We start from the raw sequence: 27512 nt of genomic DNA, 5'->3' as shown, positions 1-27512 counted from the left end.
TTTTCTAATAAGCTCCCAGGTGATGGTGTTGCTGTTGATTCAGGAATCACACTTTGACTAGCAAGGTTGTAGATAACTAAAAAAGACAAGAAAAAATCATAACACTTAAGTGATTCTTGTTTAGGTTGATATAGTAAGTTTCTTTAAAATTCTACTCAACATTGAAGAGCTACTGATAATTAGCTCTATTAGAAAATAGATAATGCATATGGAAGTGTTTAGAAAAGATTATACAACACGCTAATCAACAGACATTCTCAGAACCTAGGAAAAAATTTCATAAGAAGCTCTCAATGTTTCCCCTGAACAAATCTTGGAAATTTCTGTTTAGTCTAGGAGGATACAGTTTAATCATTAGATGATCTCGGAAAACTAAGGTCCATTCACTGACTCTGTTTCTATAATCACTGACCTTATTTATCTTTGCATTTTTCTTGTCCCGTGTCTTGCCTAAGCTGTGAAAACAATGTTTAGCTAAATGACTCTCTATAAATTAATGAATTTCTTTTCTTCTTTTAAATAATTTTTTAATGTTTTATTTATTTCTAGGAGAGAAAGAGAGAGACAGCGCGAGCAGGGGAGGGTCAGAGAGAGAGGGAGTCACAGACTGAAACAGGCTCCAGGCTCTGAGCTGGCAGTCAGCACAGAGCCCGACGCGGGGCTCGAACCCACGAACCGCGAGATCGAAGTGAAAGTCGGATGCTTAATTGACTAAGCCACCCAGGCGCCCCGAATTTATTTTCTTCTAAGAGAAAACAAATACATGAAAATCTCACATTGGTTAATACTTTTAAAAGCATGATCCTGTGGTATGTATCTTCTCACCACGTCTTTGTTTAGGGAAAACAAAGCATTTGCATTTAGTTTCCTCCCAACACCTTTAACCTAAATTCTGTAATAAACCCTTCTTTGTCCAGAATTAGTTTTATAATATAGCAAATGCCACAAGAAACACAGAGTAAAGATTTGAGAGTGATAGCTTCCCAAGTTTTTAAATTCAGCAAGCAAGCATACATAAGGAGAGATTCTCAACTGCCTTCTTGGCCATGAGGGCTGAGACCACTTGAACTGAGATCAACTTGCAGTGGATATACTAAGGTAGAGAACAAGTACTCATGCTGCTATGAACCCAGCCTGAATTGCAAACAACATCCTTTTTTTTCTTAGTCTGTCAACATCTTCTTTCTATCACAAGACAGAAAATTGAGCCTAGGCTCCAATAACTACTCTCTTTTTAACTTACTTAATAGAGATATAATTTGATGTGCCTATAAAAATTTAATGGAAGTGGAATACTATGGTTTTCCTTGCAGAATTTTAAAGATAAAGAATGTCTAAGTCATTTTTTTTCTTTTGGTTGGGAGACAGTTAAAGAATACTTTCTGAAAGAATTGGTAACTGAATTTGATTTCAATTCATGTGTAGGCTTTAGCCAGGCAAACATTTTGTTTTGCAGAGAAGTTCAGGGATGGCAGAGAAGGTAGCATACATAAAACCAAGCAAGAACAGAATGATGAGTTATTTTTTTAACTACGCACAACTTCGATATTTTGAGATACAGAGTTTAAGGTCATATATACCAGAACGACAAAGACATCCAATTATGGAAGATTTTCTATCATTTATTAAATATAAAATCATATTTATATTTTTGATTCAGACACATTCTTGTTGTTTATTTATTTTTTAAACATTTTTATGTTTATTTTTATTTTTGAGAGAGAGAGAGACTGAGCACAAGTGGGGGAGGGGCAGACAGAGAGGGAGACAGAATCCAAAGCAGGTGCCAGGCTCTGAGCTGTCAGCACAGAGCCTGATGCAGAACTCGAACCCATAGAATGTGAGATCATGATGGGAGCCAAAGTTGGACACTCAACCGACTGAGTCACCCAGGAGCCTCACTTGTTGTTTACTTAGATGATTCATTTGAGAATGCCAAGTTAACATTTATTTGGATATTTCTCATAGACAAATGATAGAATTCTTATTAACTCCATGTTTAGAGATATCACACAGAAAAAATGATAATAAAATTATGGGAAAATGATGGAAGAGAGATGAGAATAATTCTACAAATGTGGACTTAAATAATGGAGGTTTAAAAATTAAAGTTTATAATCTCAACGTTGTTTGGAAATATGTATATATTTCTTATTTTAAAACTGATAGTTGTCTTCTCAGTTGTATTAATAAAAAAGTGATAAAAATTTCTTCATGAATGTTGTAATAACTATATTCTATCTTGATATTTAAAAAAATAATTCATTTACATTTTCTGAAAGAGAGTGCTCTTTTATATCAAAAGATTTTGTGTTCTCATATTTAATGATGCCCTTTTTGCAAGCCAAAAACATTAATACAATCAATAAATGAGAAAACACTCAACGTTTATTGAAAATTAGTTTTTAGGAGTCATGCTACATTTGAAAATAACCTTTATTCAAACAATGAAAATATGTGACCGCTATTTATGGAGAAATAAAATCTAATATTGGGTTGCCTATTTCACTGACAGATTAATTATTTATGTTTTATATGCATAATAAAATTATTTCTATAAGACAATAGATTTATATTCATTATTTTAAAAATCACGGTTTTCTATTAATGGGTATATTGTTGTTTGATCAAAAAGACTAAATTTTATTAGCATTCTAATGTGGGTTATAATTATAAAAGAGGGGTTAGTTAAGTAAGAATGAAAGGGAGGATAAGAAAAAGGTAAAAATAATTTAAGCAGTTCTTTGTTGTATTCTATGAGCAATCATTCCTAATTCTTATTTTAGTATGACTCACAAGATAATAAAAATCCAACACAGAGTCCAAAACTAAGTTACTATTGTTTCCAGTCAATTCCAGTCACCAGCTGGCTGGAGAAACAAAATGTAGAGGGTTCATAGGAGGGTTAACTGAAGGCAGGGTTAAAGGCATCAAATAAAATTCCCTTGGTTTTGCCTTTCTCCATCTACAATTTTCAGACTTATCCATGGATGCTAAATGTCCATATATCCCAGAATTCAGAAATGCACAATAGTCCATCCAGGGGAGAAATCTCCTTTATTCAAATTAGGAAGGAAGGAAGGAAGGAAGGAAGGAAGGAAGGAAGGAAGGAAGGAAGGAAGGAAAGAAGGAAGGAAGGAAGGAAGGAAGGAAGGAAGGAAGGAAGGAAGGAAGGAAGGAAGGAAAGAAGGAAGGAAGGAAGGAAGGAAGGAAGGAAGGAAGGAAGGAAGGAAGGAAGGAAGGAAAGAGAGAGAGAAAAAGAAAGAAAGGGGGAAAATTCTCAGTTCTCTTATTGGTCCTCCCTGGATCACTTTCAGACCACTGATTTTTCAGGTCACTCCCAGCAACTGTGTATGAGAAATAAGTTTTGCTCAGCTGGCTGCTACACTATTTGGGAGGACCTGAGTGGTGATGCAGAAACAATTAACAAAATGTGATACATTCTTAAACATCTTAAACTTATATCCAGAAAGAGAAGATAATACATGCATAGACTATGGTCAAAATATAAGGAGGAAAATATATTTTGTGCTTTAAAAAATGTTTTGTTTGTTTGTTTTACATTAGAGAAAATCATGCATTAGTTTGGGATTTTCTCTGAGCCACTGACTTTGAAATCAACTCAAGTACTTGTTGCAATGCAGATTTTTTTTTTCTGCCAATGACTGGCAACATTTAATCAGCTAACAAAGGACTCAGAACACTGCACTTTAAATAAGTTACCAAGGGAATTTTCAGGCACACTTAATTTTCAGAAATACTAAAATTAATTTAAATAAATTTGAATGTAAGGAAGATGCACCCTTTGTTTGCATTCTTGTATTACAGTGATTCACATCATTTTTGGTATGTACTGTGTTTGCTGTGTACATTTATAAAATGAGTGTACAAATGAACATGGTCTGTGGTTCATTGAGAAATAAAAGTCTATCACTTAGAATAGGCCAGAATGTGGCCTGAGTAAAGAATGAGAGGCCTCTAGGACACGGTGCATTGGACACTAACTCTGTAAACCATTAAAAGCCCTGGTCCTTTAAAAATCTCTAGTCATTTGAAATTTACACTATTAAATTCTTCTTCTCTACCTATTTGTTCATAATTACAGTCCATCAACTTCTAAACACCTCATTAATTGAAAATTTTGATGCCAAATATGCCATAATCCAACATGCATGACCCATGAGTGTCATATCTGATAAATGGCTCTTTGGATTTTTCACCTTTTCATTCCCAATCACTACATTTTTTTTCTTCATGGATATGTCTTGGATATTTACTTTCCTTGCTGCTTTCCTACAGTCCAAGATACTCTCAACTTTTCTTAGATTGTCTTAAAAATTGGCATCCGATTTTATTCTCCTCCAAACAGTTCTCCAAATTGCAGACATACTATTTTCCCTGTTAATCTGACTTTTTCATGCTTAAAGTCTTCTAATTGATTTCCCATCTCTTAAGAAAAAAATTAAAAATACTATTAGAAATTGCCTTAGGAAGTCTGCATGTTTTACCTGTGCAATCTTAAACTTTACTCATCTCTGGCCTCTAATACAACCGTACCTCTTTCAGAATTTTAAATAAACCATGTTTATCTGCCATTGCAGCCACTTTCCACCTGTTACTCTCTGTGACTAGAATATACTCAGCCATTCTTCTTTATATTGCTGGATTCTATAAGTATCTCTCAATTCCATTTTCTATTCCTTAAAAGAGCTTTCTTAAACTCCCATACAATGCCAGGCTCATATAGCGCTGTTCACACTTATTTTATACTACATAATACTGTTTATAATTAAAGAGTACCATTAATTATTAATGTCTTATTACTCCCTCCACACAGTAAGCTCCGTGAGGACAGAGGTTGCTTCTGCCCTGATTTACTACTTAATACCAAGTGCCTACCAAGATACCTAGCACATAAAAAGTTCTTATTAAATATTTTTAAATGAACAAATTAATGCTGTGCTTCTGAACTTCAGTTTTCTTATTTATGATGCCGGAGTAGTAGCTATCACAGAGCTTTCTTCTGAGGAATATATTCATTCAAATACCTTTCATGGTGCCTCACATAAAACATCAGCTCAAAAAACTGTCTTACTTTGTTTTTCTTTTCTTCTTAAAACATTGACATTTAATGATAGCATGCATCAGATGAGATAATCATAGAATTGAGATTGCATTTGGATTTATTTGAAACTGAATCCAGATTTATACATATTGCCTTGTGAAACTTATGTGCTTATGATGTTCTGCTATTTTGTTTGCCTATAGGAATTTTTGTTAATTTCACTCATTTGGAATCTTAATTTTTTTTTTAAGGAAATAACCAAGCCTTTGTTGATTCTTCACTACATGTGATGCATTAAAAGCAAGACCAGAGAGACATTTGGAACTACACTCTGTGATGAAAATAAATAAACTACTCTAGTGTTTGAGATACTGTAGCTATTAAAGAAACCTCTGAAGATCTCTTGATTTTATTATCATCTCACCTTTAAAGTTCACATGAGATGTTTTTATTAAGAGACACCCATGAAGATGAGAAACTATATTTTTCAAAGTAGTATTTTTATTGTAATATCAAAAATTGTATGTTGGAAAAGATGGTTTGTGGAGACTAAAATATTCTGTGGACTTTTTAAAAAAATTTAACATTTATTCATTTTTGAAAGACAGAGAGAATAGAGCATGAGCTGGGGAGAGGCAGAGAGAGAGAAGGAGACAGAATCCAAAACAGGCTCTGAGCTGTCAGCAGAGAGCCCGATGTGTGGCTCGAACTCACAGAGTGTGAGATCATGACCTGAGCCGAAGTTGGATGCTCAAATGACTGAGCCATCCCGGCACCCCTCTGTTGAAATTTTTAATTGTTAAATTGAGAATGGATTTACAAAGGATGACTTGAACCAATATAAGTCATACAAGATGAGAAAATTCACCCTCAATGCAAGGATAAGAATGTAGATTTTAAGATAAGACTGCAGATAAGTTGTCTAATCAAGAATCAGAAATTACAGGGAGAAGAGGAAAGAGAGAATATCAGAAGGAAGAGAGGAAAATTATCAAAAATCATGGTGAGGGAGAAAAAAGACTTTAAAAGGAGAATGGTATATTAAGTTGTAATTTGCTCTGGTTGGCTGTAACACCTCCACCTTTAAGAAATTGCCACTCAAGTTTGAGTCCCAATGGGAACCATAGTATGAGAGTCAACTTAAAAAATAGTAGCAGTGGTGGAGTGTTTGAGTGGCTCAATCAGTTAAGAACCCGATTTCAGCTCAGGTCATGATCTCATGATTCTTGAGTTCAAGCCTTATGTTGGACTGTGTTGACAGCTCAGAGCTTGGAGCCTAATTTGGATTCTGTGTCTCCCTCTCTCTCTGCTCCTCCCCCGTTCACACTCTGACTCTCTCTAAAAAATAAATAAAAACGTTAAAAACTTTTGATAGTAGTAATAGTAATTTTTGAGTTTTGAGTTAGTTCTATTGGAACAATTGTTCACTAGGCTATTCTCTTGGCTGCCTCTCAAAAATGAAATATCAGTTTAACTTCACGTCTTCAGACAATCTCTATCTAATTATTTCCCTTTATTCTTTATTACAGCATCTTGTTATTTTTGTTAAAAGCACTATCACAACCCACAATTAACTATTTATGTATTTGTTCATTTGATATTTATTCTCTTAACGGCTTTAATGTAAATGACGAAGGCAAGGACTTTCTCTGTCTTGTTACGTCACTGTATCAACAGTAACTATCACCAAATGTGAAAATATTTGTTATATTAAAACATGAAGGAATTGGGGTACCTGGATGACTCAGTTGGTTAAGCGTCCAATTCGGCTTGGGTCATGATCTCAGTTTGTGCATTTGAGCCCCACATGGGGCTCTGTGCTGACAGCTCAGAGTCTGGAGCCTGCTTCAGCTTCCATGTCTCCCTCTCTCTCTACCTCTTCCCAGCTCATGTTCTCTCTCTCTCTCTTTATCTCTCTCTCTCTCTCTCTCTCTCAAAAATAAACATTAATGAAAAAATAAAGAGGGGCGCCTGGGTGGCTTAGTCAGTTAAGCATCCGACTTTCGCTTAGGTCATGATCTCTCGGTTTGTGGGTTCGAGCCCTGCGTCGGGCTCTGTGCTGACTGCCGGCTCAGAGCCTGGAGCCTGTTTCAGAGTCTGTGTCTCCCTCTCTCTCTGACCCTCCCCTGCTCACGCTGTCTCTCTCTCTCTCTCTCTCCTAGAAATAAATTTAAAAAATATAAAAAAATATAAAGAAAGAAAAACATGAAGGAATTAAAGAATGATACTCTGAAAGATCACCTTTTTTTGTCAATTTTAATGCAGATTAAAAAGCACTGTTTTAAAATTTCTAGGTACAGTACAAGATCTCTAATAACAAGCAACACTGGGAAAAAAATGTCTCTGAAAATTCAGACTTTCTCAGGAGTGGTAGTCAGTTTCAATCCAATCACGTATGTGGTATACGTACATTTGCATACACATAAACAATCATAAATGTGTTCTATATAAAAGGCGACATATATTCTTGGAAGGGTTTTAAGACCTTATGTGTATTAACCATTTATTTATCATAATAAATACATTATTAGACTACCAGATCTATTATAGTATCTATGATATTATCTCCTTTTCTACAGATGCTAAAACAAAGGTAGAGAAAAAATAATTTGCCCTTGTTTTGGGAGAGAAAATCTGCTGTAAGATGACTGACAGTGATAGGGAAAATCTCTTGTAAGATGGCTGGAAAGACTAACAAGAAAACACCTGTCCCTGATTAATGAGGAATGTGGAAGTAACAGGCTGTACATTGTTCCCTCTGCTAATGCTCTGTGCTCAAGACCTCTGGAGAATGATCTCTTCTGAGCCCACTGATGTAAAATAAACCTCCTGCCTTCCAAGATCTCCGGGTGCCTCTTGGCTCTTCTGCCAGATGATCCAGACTAGATACCATAACAGTTTAAAACAGCTATTAATGGATAGAGTTAGGACTGAAACACAGATAATCCAGACCCCAAGTCCATTACATCAAGCTATCCTCTGAAGCAAAAGATGAATAAAACAAAACTGGAAATTAGAAGCTGTTGTGAAAATTTTCTTTCTTGAAATTATAGGACACGACTTTATAAGTAAAAAACTTAAAATTTTAGTAAAAAAAACAAAAAAAGGCATCAGGCACTAGAGAACATAAAAGTCTCGTGTTCATGTAAAGCAAAATATAATCCAAACTTTTTACTTAAAGACCCTCATATTAGATTTTGCCAGAATTTGCTCTATTCTTTTTTCCTGAATTTCAAAATAGCTTTTCTTGAGCATTTGCTGTTGTTATAACTCACAAAAATATTTACTTAATAGACAAATAAAAACTCTGCAGTTCAAAACTGGAGAAGGCTGGCCAGTCTGCTAAAGTGAATCTGGAGCCAAAAGGGCACTCTGTAACAAGCAAGAACAAATTTAGAGCCGTACATGGGATAAAGATCACAGTGTAACTCAATTTTAATTTTCAGGATGTGAATTTTGTGGTCCATTGGCACAGATCACTCTTCTCTTTTCACTACCCTAAAAATGGGCAAAGAAAGAGGCGCCTGTTGTGACTAATGTACTCTGATGCTACAGACCTAGGAGAACTAAATAAAAGTCACATTGAAAATAGCTTCTTGTCCAATGAAATATAAGGAAAATTTATTTCTTTAATCTTTTCTCTTACTCTGTGTTTGAATTTCCATTGGCTCATAGCCTTTGTATATATGTACATTTAGAATCATTTCACAACCATGGGAGTTACAGTATTGGTCTTGGGTAAAAGAGTAAATTGATGCATACAACTTAAAATATTACATACAGCAGATCTGCTAGTTGAAAGATCATCCTAGACATGGCATGCCAAAACAATGGATTGACTGATTTTGATCAAAGGGAAAATTAAGGGTCAAAGTGATGATGAACAATTGCAGTGACAAAATTAGCAGAGATAAAAGCTGAAACCACACACGGTGAAGCAGGTTTAAGGCCTTATCAATTAGTCAGTTAATAACAAATGAGAATATACTACAGAGTCTGTATCATATTAGTAACAAATACAAAAAGTGCTAAAACTCCCTGCCCTTTGTGAGCTAACAATCATCTCATATTGTACATTAATAGACATTAAATGTCATTATATAATTACATTTAAATGTAGTGCTTATTGTAATCACTTATTTTTTGGTGCTAATAAAATGCTCTTCCTTTTTCCCTTGTGGGAATTCTAACATTTCCTGTAGAATTGTTATGTTTATCCAATGTGAATGTGAGGTGAATTATTGTTTTATAAACTGTTTTCAAACTCCCTTTGAAAATATGTGGAAGTGTTGATACACTGTATTGTACATGAAACTAATATTACATTGTATGTTCACTAAGTGGAATTTAAGTAAAAGTTAAGATATATACATGCATATCCTATATATATATTTATACATATATGTATACATATAATTATTCAGGAAACAGGAAGATAAGTGGTAAGCCTTGAAATTTGGTAGGGAAATAAGATTTAATTTTGGAAGTGGGGAACAACATGGAAGGGAATGGAAATAATTATCAATATTCTTGTAAAACAGAGAAGTGAGCATAAAATAACAAGGAAAAGGAGAAGTAAACTTGGAGGCCAGGCAGGTAATGAAGAGTCATGCATATCAGAAAACTGCAAATTGAACTTGATAAAGACTAGAAAGTCATTAAACCTGTATGATTCTGGAATATATGTGATGAAGTGTATGTTCAAGATGTAATTTTAGAAAGCTCATGAGGAGTCAAATTGAGAAAAGTAAAAAAAAAAAAGAAGAAACAGTGATAATTACAAATATGGATAACAATGCCATACAAAAATCATTTTTAATAACTAAATTTGGTATTATATATTTTTTGTTACAGACCATGACATTCAGTCTCACCAAATGGATTATTTTTTTCTCTTTATTTTTTTAACATTTATTTATTTTTGAGAGAGAAAGAGAGAGAGAGAGAGCCAGAGGGCACAAGTGGTGGAAAGGCAAAGAGAAAGGGAAACAGAATCTTAAACAGGCTCAACAGAATCAGCTCCCAAACAAGGGACTCAAACTCATGAGTCCTGAGATTATGACCTGAGCTGAAACTGAGAGTCAGGCACTGACTGAGCCAACTGAGCCACCAGGCACCTGGGTATTTTAAAGGAACAGTGTTAAAAAATGGAGAAAGATCAGTTTTATGGCATTGTTTTAAAGAATAATACAATAATATAAACACTTGGTTAATTATGAGTTTGAAGGGAAAAGTCGGTTATACTCATTTTGTCTATGATGCATGCACATAAATATATAAGCACAAGCTAATGCTTAGTTGTTAAATGGGGTGTTCACGGAATGAACTTTTTATGTATTGATGTATCATGATAGCACAAATGCTAATTAACTTATTAACATTTTTGCTGCAATATGTAAAAAGACAAAATTATGTTCTAATATTTACACTTCTATATTTTCTAATTTTAAGATGAAGACATCATTTGATTATAAAAATATGTCTGTATTAAAGGCATTAAAATAAGAAAGCTTTAATGAGCTTATAGATTTTGTTCATATATGTATATGAGAAACCAATTACTTTTGATCACTTTTGAGTTAGCTGATTAAAAAAATGACTAAAAGTATGGAGCGGGATAATTGCAAGCAAATAGTCATATAAATCAACCTATTTGGGGAGAAAATCATTGATGGAGCTAGAGAAAGAAATATCATGAGCTCATGATACTGCTTTCCATTGGCCAATCCAACAGCAGTAAAAAGGCAAGGACTGCCCTTCTCCCAGCCCACAGAAGTAAGCCCCTAGGGACACAGGGTGGCATGGGAGAAGAGTGGAGAATGGAGATGGATGAGCCAATGGAAAATAGTCACAGTATATTGTGTATTTCATAATTTAGATGCTGTAAATTTTCTTTAATGCATTTCTACTACATATAGAGATATGTCTGTGTGTACTGTTTCTCAAATAGTTACAAACCAATATGATGCATTTTTATACTGATTTTTAATAAAAACAGAATAGAAACAAAATCAAGATAGCTTCCACAGGACTGTGAAGTTGTCATGAACATTAACCACAAGAATGAGAGACAATAGACTTTGGTCATCCACACATTTATGTTTAGCATAAAGACAACAATTTTATGAAAATTAAACTTATGTTGCTCCTTAAGTTATTTATTTTTCTTATTAAAATACAAGGTATAACTTTTCTTTTCAAATCAAGTGGTAGAAAAATACAATCGTAAAATGTATATTTCTTTAATATTAGAAAATATGGGTGTTACATGTACTTATGGGTTCGATCTTTATGAAGTTTACTATATGTGAAAACTTGTCTGTAAGATATAGAAAATGCCATGATCTGATTTTTTTATGAGACTAGTCTTATCTGGAATCCTTTAAATTTATATTGACTAGATAATATGAAATTATCTATAAAACTGAACTGTACCCTTGAATGTTATTTTGTTTCTTTGTGGTTAAAATAAAAATTGTTTACTTAGGCTGTTGTTCATTAAAGTACTTCCCTATAAGAATCTCTAAAAATATAATCTCTCACCAACCACAACCCACCCACCTCTCACTACCTCCAGGACCCAGTACACTCCCTAAATACATAATCTGACTAAGCTACTCACTGGTGTTTTATCAACAGCATACTTTTAATTACCAATGATGAGCTAGATAATTATTTCATAATATACTTTCATCTTTCACTTCATAAAAGTCAAGAGAGTGATCTATGAAGGCATGCTATTAATTTAACCTGTTGCTAGTCATTGGAGATATAAAGATAATTAGTCAATCATAATAATCCTCAAGAAATTCACTGTCTTGATGCAGATCTATAAACAGCTGATGATTCATCAGGCTGCTTGCTGTTATAAAAGTATCAATGCAATGTGTTCTGTGAATTTGCAAAGAAATAATAAACATCTGGGAAAAGTGGAGAGAGGTCATCAAGAATGCTGAAGATTAATAACATTTTTGAGAAGAAGAGAAGGACTTAGAAAAGGGAATTTTATGCCTCTGACAGTCCAGGGACTCTTGACATCTACTGTATGAGAATATAAGGAGATTTGAAGTAGGTCAAAATGTGAAGGGCTTGCTAGTTTCAAAGGTAGAATATGGCCAGAAAGTGAAATTTCTTGCATTCTATGCAAAGGAGTGTTTTTAATCTTCATCATTTCCTTTACCAAGAATTGACACAGGTTGAACATAAAAGCATATTGTTTTATACTTCTTGTATTCAGGATTTTAAATTTTTACTATTTTAATTTATATTTATAGCAATTATTAAAAATAATAATAATGGTATATCTTGAATACCTAAGAAGTAAGAAACATTATGGAGAGAAACATCCTATTTAATCATTTTTAAAATTTAATTCTCAATCCAATTCCACGAATTAGGTATAGTTATCACTACTTCATAAACTTAAGCAGGTTAACTAGCTTACCCAAGTTTTCAGAATTGTACAGAAAACTATATAAAAATAAAACCCATAGCTAGCTACATTTGAAGGCATTACATCTTTATGGCCAGTCTGTTTTAACTCTTAAATACAAAAATTTATGATATTTTACTGAAATATATTTGACATGCAACATTGTGTAAATTTAAGGTGTACAACATTAATTTGGTACACATATTTTAATATACATATGATTGCCATGGTGATAATAATTAACACTTTATATTGTGTTACCTAATTATCATTTCATTTTAGTGTCTGGAATAATTATGTGGTAGTTTCTTAGCAAGTTTGATGATTATAATACAATATTGTTGTGTTTAATCACTATACTGTGCATTAGATCTCTAGGTTTATCTACCACTTGTTGCAAATTTGTACACTTAAGTAACATCTAACCTATTCCTCTTTCCCCATTCCCTGGTAACCACCATTTTATCCTCTGATTTTACTAGTTTAGGTATTTTAGATTCCACGTATAAGTGATACCATATTGTACTTGTCTTTCTCACTTAGCTTAACGTGCTCAAAGTCCATCCATGTTGTTGCAAATGACAGGTGAAAGAATAAAGGTGATGTGGTATTTTATATACACACACACACACACACACACACACTGGAATACCATTCAGTCCTGAGAAAAATCTAGAATGTTTACTGAGACATAGATTTGAACAGTAACTTTCATTATACTACTACTTGAAGTATATGTTTTTTCTTTTTCTTTTTTTAATGTTTTATTTATTTCTAGGAGAGAGAGAGCGCGAGCAGGGGAGGGTCAGAGAGAGAGACACAGAATCTGAAGCAGGCTCCAGGCTCCGAGCCGGCAGTCAGCACAGAGCCCGACGCGGGGCTCGAACCCAAGAACCGCGAGATCATGACCTAAGCGAAAGTCGGACGCTTAACCGACTAAGCCACCCAGGCGCCCCAGTATATGTTTTTTCTGATCAGCAATTTACTTACTGACCTAATTCAATAACAATTTTTAGAGGATTATAAAAAGAAAAAGAAAATTAAAATCTGTTGGTGTCATAGGTTTGTTTTCAATTCAAACTAAAAGCCAGACAACTGTGACACCATTTATCTTTTTTCATGAAAAATTTAAAATTTTTAAGTTTCAAGTTTTCCGTTAGTAAGAAGAAAATGTTTAATAACTTCACATGAAAAAAAAGGTGAATATTTTCAACTCATCAGAGTGAATGAAACTGAATTGGCCATATTGAAATCAAAGTTGGTGTTTTGCTGAGGGACACAATGTTTCAAAGCAACACTGGCATCACTAAGCTATATTATCAGGTGTATTTAGAAAGACACAAGTAACTTATGCTTTTTATTTTTTTATATTTTTAAATGTTTAATTATTTATTTTTGAAAGAGAGAGAGAGCATGCACCCACATACAAGGGAGGGGCTGAAAGAGAGGGAGACAGAGAATCTCAAGGAGGCTCTGAGCTGATGGCTTAACTGACTAAGCCACCAAGGTGTCCCAACTTATCCTTTTTAAATAAACCTACTCTTAGTTTAGATTGTCTACAAAAGGTAGAAAAATATTTCCAAAATTATCAGGACTGGTAACTTATAGCTTAAGAGGAATGAGTGAGTTTTATTCTTGGCCAACAAATTAAGCTACAGTCAAAGAAATTTCTAGTCCATACTTACTTAGAGCTATATTAAAACCAACTATCTTAAAAGGCCATGTTGACTGGTAACACTGTGCTTTAAATGTTATTTTTTTTTTTTTTTTGGAAAAGACTTTCACTTGATGATAAGGGTAAATATATGGATATAGAAAAATTACAGATGAAAGCAGTTAATACAGAGTGGACAAAGAATTAATTAGGTTTATCAATTATAATCTACTTAATTTTATAATTTTGACAGTAGTCCACAGGCTGTACATAAGCTAGTCATGGCTATTTTTAATCTATTGTCAATCTTATTCATTCCCAGGATGCCTAGGGCATTCTAGAAGGCATCACCGGAAAACAAAAATGCCAAATTTCATCATATGGACTGAATTTAATTGAAGCAAGGTGCAGAAATAACATTTTTTCACTACTATCTGGTATAAAGTTTACTCTTTAGGAGAAAATGATCCATATTTAAGAAATAACATGAAAAGTTTTACAGAAATAGAATTATGGGGATTTCAAAATAGGTGTTATCATACTGTAGTTTAGCTGACATTACAAAATACCATAGACAGGTGGCTTAAGTGACAGAAATTTATTTCTCACAGTTCTGGAGGATGAAAGTCCGAGATCAAAGTTATGGCCAACTTTCTCACTGTGTCCACCCATGACCATTCCTCAGTGTGTACAAATGGAGGGAGATAGAGCTCTTTGTCTTTTTCTTATAAAGCTACCAATCCTATCAGCTAAGAACCCCACCCTTATGACTTACCTAATCCCGATAACATCCTAAAAGCCTGATCTTCAAATACAGTTACACTGGGAGTTAGAACATTAACATATGAGTTTGGGGAGGTGCAGAGACACAAGTCAGTCCATAGCAAGCCTTACAAAGAAAAACAAAGAGATAGCAAAGAAACTCTACAGAATATAGAGAAATTTAGAAATAAAAGCAAAAGGGGAAGAGAAGAGAAAGACAGGAGTTAAAGGGATAGGCAGTAGCGTGTGTGGTTGGACTCTGGAAGAGGAAGCATCAACATGACATTTCCGATGGTAGGGTGTGAAGAATATCAAAAGACAGGTTTGCATGTTACTAAAATCCAAGGTATCTTTGCTTTACATTTAGTCCTGTACCACACGTTTTCTCCAAAATTTATTGAAGTTTGGCATACACAGAATGGTCACATAAAATATTTTATTTTCTTCTCTGTCTCTGAAATGGAGAACAGTGATGTGTGTGCCGTGGCACACAATTATGGCACAGTGGGAAGAAAGGAGCTGTATGCAGGCAGTAAGAGGCAATGTATGTATGAAATTTGGAAGCAATAAGAAACAGTGTAAAATCTTAAGATTGTATGTTCTTGTGAATTGATATATTAGTTTTGATATTTTTCTATAGAAGGATTGAGGTAATTTCATGTCTCATAAAGGACAAGATCACATCAGCTGAGAGACATACATATTTTATGAGTTCAAAGGAGATATATGCTACCTGTGTGTGTGCTCATATATGAATATGTGCAGTATATATAATATATATGTAATGTACTGCATGTAATATATAGCATCTATAATATACACACATATGTATGCTATATTTAAGTCTAGTGGTAGCACATAAAATTAATCAATAAAATATATTGCCAGAATTGTAAGTCCTACTTGCTTTCATAGAAGTGGTCAAATTATTATAAACTCAGATGCAATATAATTTGCTGTAAGGGATGATTAAAAGGAGATAGGACTTGGATAAATAAAAGAAGGAGGGAAACATTATAAACAAAGTTTTCCAGGTAAAATGAATAAAATATGTTTCAAAGATGATTATAGAATAGGGATATTAGAAAATAAGGCTAAAGAAGTAAATAGGGATTGATTTGTGCAGGACCTTTAATGAAAATTTGAGTGTGAAATTTATTTTGAAGTCATGATTCTTTTTGTGTGTGTGTGTGTGATGTTGTAACCCATTAGAGTGTTTGGAAAAGGATGTGTTACTAATTCATTTTTAAAAAATTTTAATGGTTATTTATTTTTGAGAGAGAGAAAGACATAGTGTAAATGGGGGAGGGGCAGAGAGAGAGGGAGACAGAATCTGGAGCAGGCTCCAGGCTCTAAGCTGTGAGCACAGAGTCCAATGTGGGACTTGAACCCACAGACCACAAGGTCATGACCTGAGCCAAAGTCAGATGCTTAAATGAGCCACACAGGTGCCCCTAATTAATTTCTAATATAGACACGTAATTTTCAATAATTTTAATTACAACTCATTATAAATTAGAATGAGTTTCAATTTAGCCCCTTTGTAAGTCATAGTCCTTCCCTAGCATAATGATACACTTACATAGTGGGGAAAAAAATCAGTTGATTATTCGCTATTGCCATGAATTATACAACCATCCACATAAATCTTAACTATAATGTCATAGACATATTTGATTTTTTGTCATCGTTATTTTCAGACAAAATTAAAACAATTTTGAAGACTTCTGTTTTGAGCAAAGGAAAGCCATTAGAGATTTTTGTACAGGGTGTAGAAACTATAAGGTGGTAATTTTAGGAGAGTCAATTTTGCAGAAGTAGTGAGGATTTAAGGAAAAAGGAGACTAAAAAGCAAAAAAAAAAAGATTTAATCTATTGTAATATTCCAGGTTGTTCTTATCTCCCAGTTCTCCTACCAGCAACAAAAGATTATAACAGACTATTTTTTACTGCAATACAAATGTAGACAATATGTATATGCATATACACTCATACATATAGGTATATGTATTGCACATATCTATGCTTATATACATGCACATATATATTTATATATACCTATATTCACATTTGGATTATGAGTGACTACATAAAGCAGTATTTCTTTTAAACTCAGGATTGATATTACTCAAAGTCCATAAAAACACAATTTTAGAGTAAAATATAATAAGACTGTAGTCTTGCAAGTTCAATGTAGCTGAATAACCTATTGAGAAAATATATGGCAGTTTTCAATAGACAGACTCATTAGCCTGAATGAAAGAGAAATCAAATGCCATTTACATCTCCTCTCCAGGATGTACTCAAGTACTGTCTTTAGCCTCAATTTACTCCTGTAGATTAACTTGTGTGTGTGTGTGTGTGTGTGTGTGTGTGTGTGTGTGAATAAAAGAGGAAAGTAGGAACATTCCGAATGCAAACTCTAAATATTGCTTAATACTTTGAAAGAAGCTAAAGAAAACATTATTTTGAACTGTCTAAACAGAGAAGAAGGAGGATTTAAAGTCTAAAGTTTAAAAGACTGGGGGCGGGATGGTTCCTGGGTGGGTCAGTGGTTGAGCCTCAGATTCTTGAAATGAGCTCAGGTCATATTCTCACAGTTCGTGAGATCTAGCCCCATATCAGGCTCTGTGCTGACAGCTTGAAGTCTCCTTGAGAGTCTCTCTCTCCCTCTCCCCTGCCCCTCCCCACATGTGCTCTCTCTCTTTCTCTTTCTCTCAAAATAGGTAAATAAAGTTGGGATGCCTGGGTGGCTCAGTTGGTTAACAACCAACTTTGGTTCAGGTTATGGTCTCACTGTTCCTGAGTTCGAGCCCCACATCCGGCTCTCTGCTGACAACTCCCTCACTCATGCTCTGTCTCTTTCTCAAAAATAAACATAGAAATAAATAAATAAGCTTAAAACAAAAGATGGGAAATGAGGCAGCAGGTCTGACCAAGTGACGTTGGATTCCAGGAGACTAAGGTGTTCAAACCCGCATGCTCTTTAACATATACAGAAAAGTGAACATGTGAGGTGGTTTCGCATCAGAGGCTTTGGGGGATGCTGATGACGGCAGCCCAATGGAAGCCACAGCAGTGGGGAGTCTGGATGAACATCTCATAGAAAGGAAGAAGTGGGAGCACTGCCTAGCCACGTGCTTTCAAGGGGTCCCTCCAGGTTTTGGAAATTTGCAGACAGATGGCCAAGCACATTTCCTGCATTTTTTCATGGAAACAGTTTTCTTTGTTAGGAAGAAGGAAAGATCGACCTGGAAACACATTGAATCAGGATCACTGGCAAGTGTTATTATGGTGAAGGCTAACCTAAATTTCATTTAAAACAATAAAACATGACATTATTTGTACTCTAAGCATACTTAGCAGTTGATAAACTTGTGTCGTTAAACAGCTTACAGTAGTAGCAAATTCATACTACTTTCATGAAATTGAAAGACCCAGGAAGGACATTTCACTTAGCTTATAGTTATTTTCAGATTGAAAATAAGAGCAGAAACAAAGTTAGAATTATGCAATCTTTTGTGTATCATGAATTATATTTACATATTGTGACCCAATAAAATTATATAATGAATAGTGATTTTATACCCATAAAAATAGCTTCCATTTTATGTGTTCTTGATTTATGTCTACTCTCAAAGCCATAGAAAGAGTAGTAAGTGTATTTATGAGGAAAGGCTGTTTTTTTCCCCCAAACTAGAATACAATAAAAAATAAGAATGTCAATAGCATATTCCGTTTTGTATTCAAAAATAAGTGATCTTATTTGTAGTCTAAAATAATTTATAAAAATGAAAATAGGAATAAAAATGACACTCAAGGAACTATAGGAAAGATTATATTTTTAGATTATTACAAAATAAATGTAGAACACTCTGTTATTCTTACCCTACTAGCATTAATTATTGGGCCATTCCCTAAAATGACCCTTGTGATTGTTAGTATAGCCACAAGACAAGCCATGCCTTTGCTATTTCCCAAGGAAGATGATATTTTGATGAATTCTGCATTTGCAATTTAAACAAAAAGCATGAAAATAATTCTAATAAAATTAGTGAGATTAGTGCTAATGTAGTTTCTAGGTACTATAATTGTGTTTTGCATGTGGGAACACAGACTATCAAAGTCAGTTAAGGAATAATGCTGAAAATAGAATGCCTTCCTCTCTTGACAATTTCTTCAGAGAAAAGAAAGGCAAGGGAGACAGATTTTCAATTTATTTCTGTCCCTTAAATTAACACCTTTAAACCCAAATTATGTTGAAAGTGAAACTATATATGTATGAAGAATGCACACTGAGGTTTTCCAGATAGATCGATCCTCGAACAAAGTAAAACAAAGATAGATGTGCCAGAAAGGACAACAACAGCTAAGAAGTGAGTTGAAATAATTTCATTAGGAGAGACCATCCAATGACATCTTTTAGGTAAATAAACTTTTAATCTTCAATGTTACTTACAAGGCTTACAGTACTTAAAATAAGTATGGTTTCAAAAAATATGTTTCATCTGTAGGACTAAGTTAGACATGATATATAATGTTTAACTAAATTTGTCTGTAAGGCTGGTTGGTGAATCTATTCCAAATGTCTGTATAGAATAAATAATCAAGAATGAAGTTGTTTTTTGGTTGTTACCTACTGTTACAAATTTAGTTTATGTATTACATGAATAGAAATAGGGAAGCAATTTAGTAAAATAATGATGATTGCTTTAATATAGGTAAACAATGTACTATGTGACAGCAGAGGGAAAACGTGAGAAGGACAAATAAGACTATTTTATGATAAGCCACGTAATGTGCAAACAAAAGGTGGGAAATGCAGAGATATCAGTTAAAATTATTTTATGATAATACATACAATAAGAAATGGTAAAGCTGTTGGGCACTGCCTCCTTTTGGAGATTTTTTTTTAATATGCTTCTTACTTGTGCCTACTCTTAATCGGTATATTAAGTTTTTAGCAGAATTAGCTCCTTAAAAGAGTTTTTTTAATTGACCATACCAATGTGCTCAGAGGAAAAAAATGCATGTTAATGCTTATCTCCAGTTTTATCTTTTACATCCACCCCTTAATACTCTTCACTTCTTATTTCTCTATAATTTTTGTATTTACTCAGACTCTAACAATTCTAAATTATATACATGTTCCCCTCCTTACATTGTAACAGTTTCCTTTCCTGCATAGAAAAATGATTTGGAGCACCTGGGTGGCTCAGTTGGTTAAGCATACATGCAACTCTTGACTTTGGCTCAGGTCATGATCTCACTCACTCTTCATGAGATCTATCCTGGCATCGGGCTCTGCACTGAGAGTGTGGAGCCTGCTTGGGACTCTCTCTCGCACTCTCTCTCTATTCCTCTCTCTCTCTCAAAAATAAATAAATAAACTTAAAGAGAGAGAGAGAAACAATTTACTCTTCCAGACAAACTCCACACATCACTTCTGTGGACCACTCCTAAAATCTTGCTAATTCTCCTTGCTTCTTCAAGTAGGTTCACTACACACTCAATGCTTTGAAGGGAAGCACTATTCCTTTAGACCCTTACATAAAAGGAATTGTGCTGGAAACATATATTATTCAATTAATTTTTTAAATAAATTAAATTGAAGGATATTTTGTATAACTAATTGCTAACTTGATTGTGTATGGGGTTAGGGAGAAAGTAAAGTGAATTCAAAGATGAAGTTAAGTGAGTAAGCAGTCATAAGATATTCAATCTCTAGTATGTGATTTGGGGATGAAAAGGGATATAATTCAAGTGGAAAGTTATTAGTCATTGAGAGGGAGAAAAGGCATGCATATTATCTTAAATTGACTTTTTTAAGTTTATGTTTATTTATTTTGAGAGAGAGAGAGAGCAAGCAAACACAAGCAAGGGAGGGCAGAGAGAGAGGGAGAGAGAGCTTGATGTTGGGCTCCAACTCACAAACATTGAGGTCCTGACCAGAAGCTTAATCAACTGAGCCACTCAGGTTCCCAGTAACTTGACTTTTTCTCTGAGTTTTTACAATGTCAGTGCAAATGAAATACATAATACATAAAATAGGGAAGGATGGAGATAGGTACTTTGATTTTGATGAAATATCCTTTACCATCAGACCATATTACAGATGTAAAACACTTCAGTAATTATTTGGCCCTGTCAAAAATAAGTATTTGATATAATCTTTTCCAAGGGGAAGGAGAACATTTTTTTCATTATTTTCTCCAATAATTAATGAAAGCATTCATTTCCATATGTTTTATTGAGCTACAGGAACTAACTACTCCCATCTTTCTCCTCCTCATCATCTGTTCAACAATAAACTCATCGCAATCATGACAATATTATTCTTCATCATTTAACTAACATTTACGCATGATGTTCATCTTGATTTATATAAAATTAAATCATAAATGATGTTTATGACCCATCTTATCACGAGATCATTATTCAGATTAATTAGCATTAGTACGTAGCTTTTATTTTTGTCATGTAGATGCTGCATACTAATTCAGTTCCAAATAATGTGGTATGAGGAATGTCACACCAATAGATTTATGTGACATATGATCATGCTTACAAATAGCAATTCACATATCCAAGGAATTATACCTTTGCTGTTTCTTTGATCCAAATGTTTTCTTCTTTCTATAAGAGAGTTTAGAAGGTTGTTTTAATCATAAATGGTTTTTAAAATTATTACAAATAAACTGCACATATGCTTTTCAAGTTAATGAGTACATTAATACTAATATTAATAATATTAATATTATTATACTAATACTATTATAATATGTTATTATATATTATAATATATTATATGTAATATATAATATTATACTAATATTATTATAATAATAATCAACTTTTATTAATAGTTCAGTGACATCAATTTTATAAAAAGATGCATAAGAAATCATGTTTTCTTTGTGCCTGAGCTTTTCCAGTCTGAGCCCTCAGCAACACAACCTTACACTCAGACCTGTGGTGACAGTACAAATGAAGTGAGTGAAAGATTTGACCTTTTTGCAGAAAAGTCAGATTTTGTAGTTAATGGGTGCTTAATGAAGAAATGATAGAATTAATTATAATGAACAGATGAGTAGACTCATCTCTGTGAAATGTAATCATGTGAGGTGATTTTTTCATTATTTTCATAGTTTATTATTATTGAGAGAGAGAGAACAAGCAGAGGAAGAGCAAATAGAGAGGGAGACAGAATCCGAAATGGGTCCCAGGCTCTGAGCTGTCAGCACAGAGCCCAACACAGAACTTAGACTCACCAACCACTAAATCATGACCTGAACAAAAGTCAGACCTCCTGAGCCACCCAGGCATCCTGTGAGGTGATTTTTTTTTTTTTTAAACCTGCCTCAGGAATCCGAAGAACTGAATAGGATTTCACGTTTGACTCTTGTTTAATTCTATTATCTAAAACAAACAAACAAACAAAACAAAAAACAAAAGACCCCAAACTATTCATCTATTGTAAATTTTAGATTTGTCATCTACACAGTAAGGGTAATAATTATATATAGATAACAGGTTGCTATAAATAATAAAATAATATTTTATTTTATTATTTATAATAAATATGCTATAAATAATAAAAAGAGATATTTATAAATTAGTAACTACTATGTTTAAGAGATATTGCAGATAAAAAGTAAAATAAAACTGTGCATGAGAATATATGGATGGCCAAAGTTTCTTTAACTAAAGGTGTCAATATATTTCTCATATTTTGCCTAATATAAGAAACTATTATTAGTTATACGGCATCATTTAAAATCCTTAATTAATGGGGCATCTGGGTGGTTGGTTGGTTGAGCATCTACATGACTCTTGGTTTCGGCCCAGGTCATGATCTCACAGTTTTCAGATCAAACACCACATCAGGCTATTAACTGACAGGTTGGAGCCTGCTTAGGATTCTCCCAGTCCTCTCTCTCTCTGACCCTCCCTCATTCATGCTTTCTCTCTCTCTCTCAACAAATAAATAAATAAACTTCAAAAACAATCCTTAATTACTTCCTTTTCTCTGTACACTAGACAGGTACAGGTACTATGCACCAGACACTGAAGCAATTGTTCAGTGTAGGTGGTTCTTGTTCTCTTCAGGAGTACAATTAAAGCAGTGAAAACAGTTACTAAGCTATTAAAAGAACAAGTGGACAGATCATTTGTAGCAGGTATCACAACAAATACACAAATGTGGGATGCCGTATAAGGCATATGTATTTGAAACAGTGGGGGAGGGTCTTTCACAGGAGGTGACAAGATGGTTCCTGAATTAAGAGAAGGAGACATGGAGGGAAGGGTAAAAGGGACTGTTAGCAAGGTGGTACATGTGTGGAGAGCAGGCTGTCATAACAGAATAGCAGCATGTGCAGAAGTCTTGGAGCAAGAACGAAATTAATACCCTCAGAAGAATAAAAGCCTTCTGTAGCTGTGTCAAAACAATGGCACTAGATAAAACAAGAGAGATAAGCAGGGGGTAATCACCCAGGCTTTTGAAAACATGTGAAGACAATTGGAAGCCTTCAGCATATTAGAAGCAGAGGGCATTTTCACAATACCATCTGGTTGTTCTGTGGGGAATTGATTAAAGAAGTCAGAGAAGAAGTAGAGAGAGTGGCTGGCAGTAGTAAGGGGGAGAGATGGCTGTACTAGAGATTGTTTTTAGGTGGTGCAAAGAAATTAAGTTGCCGATGAATAGATTTTGAAAGTAAATGAGAAAGAAAAGTCATGGAAAATTCTGAGTATTTTGACTTTGGTAGAATTGACATTTACTGGCATGAGAAAGCTGGGAAGGAAATAAGTTTTGAGAGAAAACTGTTAAATTCGGGAAATGAGAAAGTAAAATGCATGTGAGATTTCAAAGAAGGAAAGCTTACAATTTATGACAATAGCAGTATTACGCTAAGTGAAAAAAGGCAGTCAGAAAGAGACAAATATCCTATGATTTTACATATGTGGAATTTAAGAAACAAAACAGATGAACATAGGGAAAGGGAAGGAAGAATAAAATAAGATAAAAACAGAGAGAGGCAAGCCATAATGGACTCTTAACTAAATAGAACAAACAGTGTTGCTGGACGGGAGGTGGGTGAGGGGATGAGCGAAATGGGTGACAGGAATTAAGGAGGGCACTTGTTGGAATGAGCACTGGGTGTTATATGTAAGTGATGAATCATTAAGTTCTACACCTGAAACCAATAATACACTGCATTTTAAAAACTTGCACTTAAATAAAAAAGAACAAATAAGAAGTAGAAATTAATGATGAAATTCTATGTACATACATTTGAGACTCATCAGCATATAGCCAGCAGACAGTCAAAAAATGGATATGATTATCTAGAGAAAGAATATAAACAAGAGAGAAGAGTTAAATTCAAGTTCCAAAGAGTTCTAGTCTTGAGATGCCAAATAGATGTGTGTTTAGCAAAAGTGCCCGTGAAGGAGCAACCATACCTGTCCTGGAAAATCAGAAGATGGTGGTGTTGCCGAAAGCAAGAAAAACATGCATTTTGTGAAGAAGATGCTTAATGACATCACCTCTACAATTGTTACATAGGAGAACTTTAAGAACAGAGTTGGAGTCATATGATTGCAGGAAGATAGGGAAATAGTTTTACATAGATCACATATATTCATTTACTATGGTTTGAGGAGAAGTGATAGAGAAAATGATGGGGCTAACATTTCCCCAAGGTCTCCCATGATACGGCCACTTTTCTTAAATTCTGCTTGTAATTCTAGATAAATAACGATATGCTGATATTTAGCAACAAGAATGGCATTGGGTGTATTGTCTAGACTGTAGACCAGTTTCAGAGTAAAGTTGGGAACACTAGCCAGGTTTGGGTAGATTGAACTACAACAAGGAGATGAGAAGTGAGGAAAAGAAATACTAGTGATTTTTAATAGAAGTTTATCCCTGAGACCTCTGATGAAGTCAATGGACAGTTTTTGCTTCTGTTTTTAAAGCATTGAATTTTGAGACATTTTTGTTTGGGTGAACTCTCTCATCTACCTTATAATTTAAAGGCCATTTTTCTATTATCTTGTTTCATGCTTACAGCAATTCCATGAACCAGATAAATGAAGTATTATTGTTTACATTTTATCAAGGGGGCAAATAAGAGTCAGAGAAGTGGGGTTACTTGTCTAAAGTTACTTCTGAAAAGCAAAACAGAAAATAAGCAACTCAATTTTTGGTGCATAAGGTGGATTTATCATTTGTATCAGTCAGGATTTGTTTTCAGTTCACCACAACTATTACAAAGTAATAGTCACAGACTGTTTGAGACTTGTATTTGGTAAGACTAGTTTGGCCTGACTTGTTATTTTGATTCAGAAAAATAAGCACTGATAAACAAGGGTAACTTTCACAGTCTTTATCAAAGAAAAATCGAAACCAAGATGCAAATATATTCTGAACTCATGTTTTTCTATTTCATGTATTTATCCTTTTTTAATATGAGTTTGGTGGTTATGCTGCATAATTAAACACACTGATACTTACAATGGAAAAAAAAAACAGAGAATTACTGCATATTTCACACACCACCAAACTATGAATTACACTGAAGATGGTTAGTAAGAAAAAAATTAACATAATTTATATCACAGCTGTTGATATTGAAGATCTGAACCATCATAAGATCCTTAATTTTACTCAGAGTTCATAATTAAAGTTATAAGAACATACATATAGATAATGTAGTTAGATAATATACTGAATTGTTTGGGAAGAAAATTTGTTATTTAATAGCTATGCCTTATATATAATGCATAAAAATAACTCTCATAGAATTAAAATAAATGATAAATAATACCCCAGTTCATTATTATCCTGGGCAAAGATCCATTTTTTAAAATTTAGGTTATGAGAATTTTCATGAGTAGTATCAAACTAACACATCTTGACTTTAGATGCATGGCTTTTAATGATTTTGACCCTGTGTGCTTCTCTGCATCTTTCTTCTTCAGAGGCAAGTTGTTTGGATTGTTTGTCTCTAAAAAGGTCTCTCAAGTTCATGTCTTCAGCTTTGTCCTTTCTTCTGAGTAGACATGTTTCTTCTCAGTGTGAACACATTCGTTATTGAATATTATGCTACCATTTTAAATACAACATTTAAAGGGTATAAAATATTTAACAATAAGATTGTTTTCCTGCTTATCTCACATATATGCCAAAGAAATTGCATTTCCTGTAGTCATGTAGGCCTAAAACCACAGAGATACATTTGTCTTCTAGTGCTTTATTTCTCTTCCAAGTTCTATTACTTTTCCTCTGTAAAATTTCACATGTTTGACTATTTTGCTATATTTCCAAAATGCTACATTGATTGTAGTCATTTTTCACAACTACTGCATTTTCTTCTATCAGGTTTTGTGCCTGCAAAAATCTACTCTGCAAAATATCTTATGTTAGAATATCTTCCTAAAGATCCCTCTCCCTTCTCCTGAACAATGGCTCCTTATCTTTAGAATGCATTCAGACCCTTTGTTGTGGCATGCAAGCCCATAAATGATCTGTCCAGAGATTGTCATATCAATTCATCATTCACTTATAAAAATGTTTCACTCCAGCTAAATTTATAAATTATATTTACTCCAAAGATATCCCATTCCCTCTTCCCTCAGTGTCTCATCTTTTCATAGATGCTCTGCCTCTTCCTCAGCTAATTTTAAGTTCCAGCCCTCAATTCTATGTCTGGCTCATGCTCATGGAATTTTTCTTACCTTTGAATCTTAACAGTGTTTATTATCCCATTGTTTGCCACGGCGACACCATACCCTCTCTCTACTTCCTCTCCCCACAGATAATTTTTAATATGGTATTATTTATATAAGTACACTCTCAAAACCATGAGAAAACAAATAACAGCAAGTTATTGAGGGTGCTTGTCAGTCCTAGACTGTCCAACATATAAACCCCGTTAATATATTTCCAGAATGTTCTAGTATGTGGGGCTTATTGGGAGAAGAGCTTCCCTCCAACTATAGAAGATGAAATGGTTTTCCTAGCCATTCAGAATGCCAAGCTATAGACACAGTATCTAGACTTCGCTACCAATTTCCTGGAACAAAAATTAGAATCTGTAGCTATGCAGTTAAAAAATGAATCATCAAGAGCAGTCAGCCCAATTTCAAAAGGCAGGAGTGTATGCTTCCAAAGTTGAGTGGCTGCACCATTCTGGGAGGGACAGGGTGACAGCATTCAGTAGCAGCCACAGCTGTACCCTTACTTTACTATTAGGACACCTGATATAGTCTCTGATTCTGGTTAACTAGAGTTCCCTATATTGTCTCTGATTCTGAGTTCTAGAGTTCCCTGATATTGTCTCTGATTCTGGTTTTCTAGAGTTCTAGTTCTAGAGTTGTCCTTTCTCTGTGCATGTTTTCTTGAAACTTCCTGACAGTCCTTAAAGTACTCAGTATCCTTTCAGCGAATTCTCTGTTGCACAATATTAGTATTTTTCAATCTGCAAATGAGAATCTAACAAATGTACTTGCCTATAGGAAAGCAAAGCAAAATATTTTAAATGTGAGGTTTAGGAGTCGAATTGTTTGCCTCCCCCCGTATATATGTAGAAGTC

General features: G+C 34.1%; 1 long non-coding RNA gene across 1 annotated transcript in view; it reads right to left on the bottom strand.

The window, feature by feature from the left end:
- LOC120223892 overlaps positions 1-24437 on the bottom strand; it is a 37727-nt gene extending 13290 nt beyond the window's left edge. The window contains exons 1-3 of the long non-coding RNA XR_005526398.1: positions 24379-24437; positions 24207-24261; positions 21514-21549 (exon numbers count right to left, since the gene is read on the bottom strand). This is a non-coding gene — a long non-coding RNA (uncharacterized LOC120223892). The remainder of the gene's footprint in view (positions 1-21513; positions 21550-24206; positions 24262-24378) is intronic.
- Between the last annotated feature and the right edge of the window lie 3075 nt (positions 24438-27512).

This window comes from Hyaena hyaena, unplaced genomic scaffold (genome assembly GCF_003009895.1).
Source record: "Hyaena hyaena isolate Hyena2069 unplaced genomic scaffold, ASM300989v1 scaffold_1059, whole genome shotgun sequence".
Lineage (NCBI taxonomy): Eukaryota > Metazoa > Chordata > Mammalia > Carnivora > Hyaenidae > Hyaena > Hyaena hyaena.
Note: the sequence above shows the minus strand (reverse complement) of the source record. Positions and strands in the feature narration are given on the sequence as shown.